General features: G+C 47.9%; 1 protein-coding gene across 1 annotated transcript in view; it reads left to right on the top strand.

Moving 5' to 3' along the window:
• Positions 1-418: 418 nt before the first annotated feature.
• SLC8A1 (solute carrier family 8 member A1) overlaps positions 419-10,799 on the top strand; it is a 314,624-nt gene continuing 304,243 nt past the window's right edge. Inside the window, exon 1 of the mRNA XM_039528183.1 lies at positions 419-497. The gene's annotated coding sequence lies outside the window, so the exon portion shown is untranslated. The remainder of the gene's footprint in view (positions 498-10,799) is intronic.

Below are 10,799 nucleotides of genomic sequence, written 5' to 3'. Positions count from 1 at the left end.
ACAATTACTGTGCAAATATTTTGAGAAGGTGTGGGCAAACAGTCAAGATTTGCATGAGATTGAAGCCATTTTAAGTACAATATAAACCTAAGCATCAGTTTTTATGGTTGTATATACTAGTCTGCAAGGATTTGTTCAGCATGCACTGAAAAGGAAATATGTAATCTTCAAGTTAATTTGAAAAAGACATTGTGGCAGGGGGTCGGGGGTGTAAAAATACCAAGCAGAAAGGATTTTTTTGTAATCATCATTTGTGTTGGATGAAGCTGAAAGCTGCCAGATAGCTTCTTTTCGACAGCTTGGAGTTACTGTTGGGAACAGATCCATGTATGGAAGCAAAAGCAGAAAAGCACAGATAAGCTGAGATCCAGCTATGCAAACCATGTTGAGAGACACTTAAAGGACAAGCTCCTTTCTTTCGGGTAAATTTAGAGACGCTATCGTACGAGGTCCTTTTTCCATTCAGCCTTGCACACAGCTACTGAGACTTGACAGCGGTAAGTGAAAAGCAATGCAAGTGTTTTCTGTGAATATATAGCTTAGACATTGGGTTTCCCTGATCTCCTAAGGAAAGCCGTGCACCTGGGGCTATGGGGTGTCTGAAGAGAGATTTTGGTTGGGATCTCTGAAGGAGAGGTACTGAGTTGAACAGGATTGCAGCTAGAGAAACGGAAACTTTGACTGACCAAAAGAGAAATGTTGCAAAATTAGCAATTTATCACTGATCATCTGCTATTTGGGCTTTTATGAATTGACTGATGTTAAACCTTCAGCATGATAGGGCCTTGAGAGTGTGCTGTTATTTTTGAGGGTCTGCCTCTTTTCTGTATGTATCAAATACTGTATATAAAAATAGTGTGTTTTTTCCTGTGCTTTTGAATGTCCTACTTTCATTTTGAGAAATGCATCTCATTTAATGGTGTGGATTGAGCTGAGTGGACATTAGGAAGAACAGATTTGTAAACTACTTGTATTTCTTGGCACTTGAAGGCAATTTCTCAATGTTTCTCTGTAAATAGGAGGTTGATTACATCCTGTGCAAAGATTTTCATATGGTTTTAACCATGAGTGTCAACCCCCCAAAAAACAGCTGGATCCATTATTGTGTCAACCCTTCTCTTGGAGTGAATATTTCAGGAGCATAAAGCTCTGTAGAAATGGTTTTCCTTCAAACCAATATCTATTTAACATTAAATTACGTTAGCAGAATAGCCTGTGCGTTGCCAAAAAGCAGATATGTACCTTTGTCATAAATTAATGTGTTCTATAGAGAGAAAGCATTTGATTAAACTGGATGTAAAAGGGTTTTGCATCCTTAGTCTAAAATCTTGTTTGTTTTGCATCCTATGATTAAATCATGTTATTGTCACAAGGCTACAAAACAGGGTTTCTGGGTCAGTTTAGGTGTTATAATGAGATATTCAGCCTCCTACTACAAATAAGTAAAGAAGCGTTTTCATTTTTCAGGTGGCCAATAGATTGGAAAAAATAATAAGTCATCTTAAGTAAAATTATATGGAAAGAACTGAAAATAATATCATGAACATTACTGAAAACAATATACTCCCAAGGTTGCACTGAGAGATAAGGGAAAATATTGATCGTTTCACCCTAATGTCTTGAATATTTTTGTTCACAAACAGTTATTTTTCCTTGAATTTATTTAATCATCCTCCTCCTCGTCCTCACCTGTACACTATATATATATACAGGTGAGGACGAGGAGGAGGAGATATATATATAAAATAAAATAATGGACACATTTGTTTGTGACTCCATAGTTAAGATTGTGTTCTGAAAAGGGCTTAATATGGGGCATAAATTCCTATTTTTTCCCCACTACATTTCACTGACCTTTCAATGTGAAATTTCACATAGTCTAGGTTTTCATTCCTTCTGAATATTCTGTGCTGTTTTTTGTGTTTCTTTTCACGTTTAATAGGAAATGTTTGAAATTGGGTTGTGGATGAAATGTGACCGTGGCAGTCCAACACTTTTTTGTTCACTGATGTTTTTTAGAAAACATCTACAGAAGAGTTGGTGGAGAGATTAATCTTGAGGAGATTTAAAGCAATGAGTAATTTTTTTAAATAAATATATTTGGATTGAGGCTCATTTGTAGCTATTATTCACCAAAAGTGGATGTTTATTCTCCATTGTACACTTAAAACAATTTCAGTCAGTGCCTACACCTTTCTGCCAGATTTTATCCTTTAACAGAAGGTTTTACGTGCAGCGGCTGATGGATAAAATCTTTCCCCTCAGTGGCTGCAGCTTTCACTGGTCCTCTAGGGATATGAATCTTCTATTGCTGCCTTTAGCAAACTGCCCCACTGCAACACAACAAAGCACTACACTAAAGATCCACAACTAAGCACTGGGAGGAAATGGTTTGGAAAGGGGTGTGCTTGGGAAAGGAGTACTACGTAGGTAGTGTTCAGTGGCATAATTTTTCATCTCCTTGTTTTGTGTCTAGTAGCAATCAACTGTTCCACAGTGAAGTATTTATAACCATAGATAAAGACACAGATAGATGAAACTGAAGATGCATCTGTGATCCTGCTAAATTATGAGACCAAAGGTCTCAAACATCTAGCTGGAAACCCAAACTCATGCCAGACTCCGCTTGCATTGGCTTTGAAAAGTGAAATTGAACCAGCAGAGATTTGCACAAAATAATTTGGGATCCTGAGAATTTTTTTTGAAATGGTGAGCAAAACTATTCTCTTCCTTTCTGGCCTGGAAATCTATGGATTGCTGTGAGCACCGAGTCCCACGACCCACATAGCACAGGCCACTGGTTCTTGCAGCAAGCCCATGACTTCTGTCTGAGCTAGATGGATAGTCACACCGTGTTTGCAGTTGAGTGTTGGGCTGCACCATTGTGTTGTAATGAACCTCATGCCCACACAACACATATTACACAGAAGGCAATCAAGCCTCTCTAAGCCTTTGTCAGTCCCTTGTAAGCCCCGGGAAGGCTCGAAAGCCCCTGGGCAGAGAGTGCAGTTACAATCCCCAGCTTAATTCTAAACTCACCTTTGCTACAGTGGGTTCAAATCCTGCTCCAGGGGAGCACAGCACAGAAATCAAGATAGGTGGGGGAAAAAATGACAGCAGCTTTCCCCAGCTTCAGCCAGAGCTTAGCATGCTTTCACTTCACAGCCTGTCAGCGGATCCATAGCAGGAGGTTGTGAAATAGCACACAAAGAGTTTCACAGACGCCAGTGATGGCTGAGCTCTCGAGGGTGGCTTGGGAAGGCTGCCTGTGCTAGTTAAGTGCACAACGAGGCAGTGCAGCCTAGTGGATAGAACACCAGACTGGAGTCAGGAGAACGTGGTTCTGACACTGCCCTGCTGAGTGACCTTGGGCAAATCACTTCCCCCTCTTGGTCTCTCTCCCCACCACCCTCCTGTCTGCCTATTGAGTTTGTCAGCTCTCTGGAGCGAGGAGTGTCTCCTCCTAGTGTGTTTGCACAGCACTGGCAGAAAGCTGCTGAGAGCTCCGCTGGCAGCACCAGACCCTAGCATAATAGAAACTGCAACAGAAAAGTCAGCTAATACCTAGTCGCCAGCATCTGACTTGTGATTTTGGATGCTGCAGGGTTTGGCTGAGACTCCTTAAAGGGTAGCGGAGTTCACTACTCACCGTTGGCGTGCGCCTCATGGCTCATCTGGAGATTAGGCCATTGCTGGTCGGACACCCCTTCCTGCGGTCGCCCAGCCTGTCGTCTCAGCCTCACCCTCCAGGGTCCTCGTCTTCTTTGTGGCTTGGCTCTCTATCAATGTCTCTCAGGACAAGCTGTCCCTCTGCCGGTCCAGGCAGCCCCCCAGCCTATGTCCAAAGCTGTGCCATTTCCCCAGCGGCTGGCAGAGGCACCCAGGCCTGCCCTCTTCTCTGGGTTCCAGCCAAGGGACCCTGTGCTCCACAACTGGGCTCTACTTACTCCCAGACCTTGTTACTACCTGCCTGGGCTCCGTCCTAGCCTCCTTCCATCTGCCCGCATGTCCGAGCTTCCTCCGCTCCGCAGGGCTCCTTCCCCTGTGGCTTCTTGCCAGACCCGGGAACCTCCAGCACACCTCCTTCCTCTCAGGAAGTGACTGCGGCCTACTACCCACTTCTCTTCTCAGCTCCTTAGCATTATAGAAGCCCCACCCGTGCCTGCCCAGGTGAGCTTCACCCTTAATTAAACATTATTGAGCCCTGGCTCTCCTCCAGGTCCAGCCTGTGTGGTTAATTGGCCCATCTAGCACCTTAACCCCATCAGCGTTGGTGGGGGTGGGCCCCCAATCACAGGGCCTGATTTTCACAGGCGGGGGCTCAGCACTCTGATTCTCCAGCACAGTGCCCGGTTTACAATGGCGCCATGGAGCCAGGCCCATGCTCAGAAGGGGCCCCGGCCTGCTCCGCTTGCACTGCGCCCTGAGACCCCACAGGCTCCCCCACCCACCGCTTGCTCCTCTCGGCCTGCCCACCGGCTGGCTAAGGGCTCCTCCCCACCCCCTGGCCCCACCCACCGGCTCCTCTCCACCACCTGGCCAGACCCCAGGGCACCTCCTGCTCTGGGCAGTCTCTGCTTCCCACCACCTGTGGGGCCCCTCCTGTCTCCCCAGAGCTGAGCCGCCTGGGATGGTGCAGAAGCTTGGCCAGTCTCGGTCAGTTTGCGGGGAGGGCTTGGCTGGGCCCCTGCAGGCAAGCGGGCCCTGAGGGAGCTCAGCTGGGGCAGGCCCTGGCCTGGCTGATCGTGCCGCTCCTGAGGAGCTGGAGCGATTCCCGGCCCCGGGACCAGCCCTTGCTGCGCTGCCGCCTCAGCCCAGCAGACACAGTCACCTCTCAGCAGGGCTGGTGAGTACAGCTGGGAGACAGGGTTTGGGGGAGTGGGTCTGTGGGGAGTCTGGGGAGGGGTGCTGGGCTGTGAGGGGGGGGGAAGATGTGTGTGTTGGGGCACTAGGGAGTGGGGGTTCTGTGGGGGGTGCTGGGCAGTTGTGGGGCTGTGGGCAGGGGGCTGGGCAGGGGTGGTGTTGTGCAGGGTGCTGTGCATTTGTGGAGGAGGCCGGGGGGCGGGGGGCGCTGGGCATAGCAGGTCCAGTGGGGCTCTTGCCATAGGGAATTGCGGGGGATGTTCGTGTTGGGCGGGAGGGCTGTGTGGAACGGCATGGGCCCGCCTCCAAGGGGAAGGGGCACGCTGGCAGCACAGGCCTGGGTAGGCCAGTGTGTGTGTCTGGCAAATGCCGGTTTGTAAATGGTGCCCTTGCACTGGGCTGGGCAGAGCGGGGCCAACCCTGCCATGCCCCATTGACTCTGGCTGGCCCCTTGCTCTAGGGACTGACCTCCCTGCACCATGCTCCATTGTCTCCATGGGGGCCCATAGGTATGTTTGGAGCCAGGCCCACAAAAGGTTAATCCGGCCCTGGTCCAGCCCCATGTAAGTGGAGCACCAAGTATCATTTGTCTCTCTTGAAAATGTTGGTCTGCATAGCTGGAACGCCTCAGCTCAGCTGTGTCCGGTGGGATTTTCCAATGTGCCTATGTGAGTTAGGGGTGCTGTCAGTAGGACTTGTGCACCTAAATCACTGAGGCTTTTACGAAAATCTCAACCGTTGTTTAAACTCGTGGGATGATGTGCTTACATTAGCCATACAGAGCTGGTCCCTTTGCTCATGCAAACTGCACAGTCTCCTGTGGAATGGGAGAGATACAGGATTCATAGCTTCCAGGGGCAGATGGGACCATTGTGATCCTCTAGTCTGACCTCCTGCACAATGCAGGCCAGAGAACTAGCCTGAGCATGATGACATCATGGCAGCCTAGGTGACTGCATCCTTTAAACAAACACACCACAGCATGAAACCATTGCAAGAGAATTTGACAAACTGAGGCTGGTTTAAAGCAATCCCAATTCTTCCCCTTACCCTTCAGATGAATAAAATATTTATAGCCTAAATCCTGGAAAAGAGTTTGAAAACATTCTCGTTTTCCTTTCAAAAGCCAGAGAATAGTTTGCACAGATTCACATACATCTCTATGGACAAATCCATTCCTCAGCTGAGATCTTTGTACATCCTTTGTCCAGGTTTTGGATTTTTTCCTGTTCTACATAGGTTCTTATATTGCCCCCATTGCTGCGTTATCTAAGCACCTTCCAAACATGCATTAAGCGCTATGACTAACACTCATTACATGTGGTGCATTTTTCCTTTCCCCAGGAACAAGTGTGTGCAGTGGAAGGTTAGGGGATTTATTTAATATCCATGCTGCTCTGTGTTTATGTTAGAGACAGAGGTAAAGAAATACTCCTGGCATGTGGAACAGAGTAGAGTGAGGTTAGTGATGGTTCTTAGTTCTTGGGGAAGTTGGTTCCACAGCCTCCAAGAAACTGCTGTCTCCTGCACAGATGAGCTAGGCAGCCCTTTTCAACTAACTACAGCGAGTTGTCGTAACTTTAGCTGAAGTGCAACAGTCCTAAAAGCTGGGGAGATGAGAGGAGGGGGTTTAATTGAACACAACCAGTTTTCCCAAAAGAATAACAAAGTAGGAGAGCTCAGATTTGCAATGTGTAACATCTATATGTAAATGAGGCACTTGGCATTCCAAAAGAGATGCAATGCATAGATGACAGTATGAGCTGTTTGCCGTCTGTTCTGTTTAGTGCCAAGTGTATTCCCAGTGTGTGCTAATCATGTGTGGCTGTCATGGTGGCCTTTCTTTAAATAAACGTAAAGTACCTGATGTTTATTTGATTTAGAGAAATTTTTCCATCCTCTATATTCCCCTATTATAGTTTGGATCACATAGAAGAGAGCAGACTTGTCATGCTTTAGAGTATATATTTAAGTTTTTCCACATGAACTGAGTGTACTGTTGGGTGTGGTGGCATGTACCTGTAATCCCAGCTACTTGGGCAACTGAGCTTGGTGGATTGTTCAGGAGTTCTAGGCTGCAATGCATTATGCTGATTGGGTGTCTGGTGCCACTGACAGCCTGGCCAGTGGGGTGGCTGAAGGACTGGCTAGAAGGTAATAATTGGAGATATACCAATCTCCTAGAGCTGGAAGGGACCTTGAAAGGTCATGGAGTCCAGCCCCCTGCCTTCACTAGCAGGACCAATTTTTGCCCCAGATCCCTAAGTGGCCCCCTCAAGGATTGAGCTCACAACCCTAGGTTTAGCAGGCCAATGCTCAAACCACTGAGCTATCCCTCCCCCACAACAACACAAATGATCAGTGTGCTCTCTGCAAGGGCTGATCAGCCCAGCAAGTAGCTGCTTGGGGCAACTAACGGTGAGGGGTGGCACGTCCGGGTCTTCAGCAGCAGTTTGGCAGTGGGTCCCTCTCGGAGCAAAGGACTTGCCACTGAAGCGGTGGTGGTGGAGCTGCAGATTGTGATCACGGCTTTTCTTTGTGCTGCTTGGGGCTGGGGCTGATGGACTGATTTATCAAGGTGAATGTGTACTGTGCTCTAGTATAAATTACTACTGCAGAAGGCCAGACCTGCACCAATGGAGATTTAGGTGAGATATTAGGAAAACCTCTCTAACTCTCAAGGCAGTTACACTCTGGAACAGGCTTCCAAGGGAGGCTGTATTCCCCATCACTGCAGGAGTTTAAGAACCGGTTGGACAAACCTCTGTCAGGGAAGGTCTCGGTTTACTTGGTCCTGCATCTGTGCAGAGGTCTGGACTTGATGACCTCTTGAGGGCCCTACAGTTCTCTGTTTCTCAGCTAGTATAAATCAACCTAGGTCACTAGTCAAGTTTGAAATTTTGCGGAGGACCTGGCCCTGAATTCCTACCCTAATGCCCTGAGGAATGATCTGACCTGTATGTGGAAGCACCTCAATGCTGCATGTTGATATGGGTTAAAGAGCAAAGGTTTTTGTAAAAGAATCCCAGGGAGCAACGTGTGATAGAGTAGTTGCAACAGCCTCACATGACTTGGCCCAGGGGCTGTTCCCTGGGCTGCCATTCAGGAGTCTAGATTTTGCCCAGCCACAATCCTGGACTTTAGAGTGCTCAGCCCTTCTAACTATGCTCTTTATCTGGCCCCCTTCACTGTATTATCTGGGTGCCTCACAACCTGTAAAGCATTTATCCTCACAACACCCCTGGGAAGTTGGTCGGTGCTATTGCCCCATTATTCAGAGGGGGAACTGAGCCATAAAGAGAATAAGTGACTTGCCCAAGGTCACCTGGCCAGTCTGTGGCAGAGGATAGAATTGAACTCACCTCTCCTAGTACTAGGCTAAGGTGCTGACCATTGGACCATCCTTTCTCCTTTGGGCTCAGGGCTAGTTTTGCATTGCTGAAGAGTGACCCTACTAGCTGAGTAACATCTGGGTCAACAACCTCAGAAGGGAAGTGTAGCCCCAAAATTCTGTCCATCAATGCAGAGCCCTATGGCTGGGGTTGACGAAAGGCGGGTGGAATCCTTGTATCCCAAATTCAGCATTAACTGTCGCTCACGCTTTTAAAAAAACTTCAGTTTTATTTTTAAAAAGTCGGTTCAGCCCCAAGAATTTGAATCTCCAGGGCACTACCAGGTGTTAAAGTAGGTAATTTCAGGGCATGGATGTATTTGCGGGGAATCTGTAGTCTTGCAGTATATTGCAGATCTAGAAAGCATTCTCTGGATTCCATACTTCCAGGAGAGGACATCCTAGAGGGTGGCCAACCAATGGTTCTTCAACCTGTCCTCATCCCTACAACCAGCGCCTAAGGTCTGCACTGTCCCACACGTGGCGGTTTCTCTGGGCTGCTTCCTATGTTGCCTCTGTCAGCTTTCTTCTCCACCCTTCTCTGGGTATGCCCTTCCCACAGGGCCAAGAGAGTGACTCCTCCCTGCAGGCCCTCTCCGCCCTCAGCAACCTGGCTCTATACCAGCACCATCTGTTCCTATCCAGGTGAGCATCATCCTTTAATCAATCTTCATTGCTCCCTGGCTCCTTCTCCAGGTGCAGCCTACAAGGCTAATTGGCCCACCTAGCCACCCTCACCCATTCAGGGCTGGTGCGGGGTGAACACCCCGTCAGAAGGCACTTCAGTTTTGAGTTACACGCATGTTACACAGAGAGAAGGTAATACTCTGTCCTTGTATGGCACAGTACAGACTGCTCTGTGTGTCTCTTTAACCCAGAAAAGTTACAAACAGGAGGGAATTCTAAGAAGAGCAACACAAATGATAAAGGGCCCAGAGAGGATGCTTGATACAGAAAGATTTTCAAAACGTAAAATGTGTGTTGCGAGGCTTATGGGTGACTAATATTGTCTTTAAGGAGTAAATGGGGACAAACACCAAGAAGAGAGAGGAATCTGCTTAGAGTGTAAATTCTTTATTATAAGTTTGTACAGTGGGGCCCTGGCCTCTAGGTAGAATTGGGAGTTGGGAGTATAATTAGAAGCAGAGGGAGGAAATTTAGACTAGATGAAGAACATTTCCCTAAGAATGAGGTCGTTTAGACTGGAATGGTCTCCCAGGGGAGGTGGTGGGACTTCCTTCACTTGGATTATTTTGAAGTCCTTGAGAATACACTGCAGAGAACAATCTCACATTGGCAGGCAGACATCAAAGATGGTGCAATAGGTCCTCTCTCTCTCCAGTCGCTATGGTGCTTTCAGATTGCTCACTCTGTTCAGGAGCCTTTGCGTTCGCAGCTAATGCTTTCCTTGGAAATGGCAGAGATTTCTTCAGTGTGACGTGCATCTGGTTGTCTGTGCTCCACAGAAATAAGGCTTTCTCCTGGAATTAGTAAATCAGTCACCAGTGACATCATCCTCCACCACTTCCTGCTCTTCTACAAAGTTGTCCTTATTTTCATTGGAACTTTTATTTGGCTTGTTTTCCTTTCTTCTCAGAGAAGCAAAAGCAAAAGCAAAAGCAGGCACTTGGAAGGAGACATGAAAGTGGGGAAATAAGTGTTCTGTTGGGGCAGGAATGGCGCCAGCTATATTGCTTCCAGTTTCTCATCCCTCTCCCCTGGGGCCTGTTGAATTACCCTCAGAGACCTTCACATGTGGAACCGTCCCTTTGCAATCTTACCTACATCCTGGCCCCAGGCCGTGCCTCCCAGCTAGCATCCTTCTCCTGAAATAGCACCAGATAGTGCTCCTGGCAGAGGCTGTCAGTCTGCGTCTGAGCAGCTAGAGGGGTGACTGGGGAAAGAAGAGAAGCTTTTCCTACCTCTCTGGTAGATGGAGCTGCCACATTAACAGTAACAGCACGTCCAGCCTGGGCGCAGGAGGCTGGGATCAGGAATGCAAAGCAAGACCCCATCATGGCAGTGCCAAGTGTCAGGGCTGGCAGCTAGGCTGGTGATGCCCCAGAGGAAGAAGTCACTGGCACCCCACCTACCCAAACAAGCTGGCAAAAAGATTGGCAATCGTTAAATATGATACAAAATAATGAATTGCCCTGGGAGGCCCCACCTAAACTGCAGGCTAGAGTCAGCAAAACAGCCACATTCCAAGCCCTGAAGCTTTTTGTGTGTGTGTGTGTGTGTGTGTGTGTGTCCCCATGTGACTGTGCACATCTCAGTGTGTGTGCATGCATGTATGTGTATATGTCTGCATGTGTGCGTCTCAGTATGTGTGTATGTCTCTGTGTCTGTCCACATGTACGTCTCTGTGTGTGTGTGTGAATATGTGTGTGTGCGCACGCGCATTCATGTCTCTGTGTGTCAATGCACGAGTGTTGGTGTACATCTGTGTGTGAATACGTGTGTGTGTTCATGTCTCTGTGTGTTAATGCACGTGTGTGTCAGTGTATGTCTCTGTGTGTGTGTGTGTGAGAATGTGTGTTCATGT

Source organism: Mauremys reevesii, linkage group 3 (genome assembly GCF_016161935.1).
Source record: "Mauremys reevesii isolate NIE-2019 linkage group 3, ASM1616193v1, whole genome shotgun sequence".
NCBI classification, from domain to species: Eukaryota; Metazoa; Chordata; order Testudines; family Geoemydidae; genus Mauremys; species Mauremys reevesii.
The sequence above is the reverse complement of the archived record's forward strand: the minus strand, read 5'-3'. Positions and strand labels throughout refer to the sequence as shown.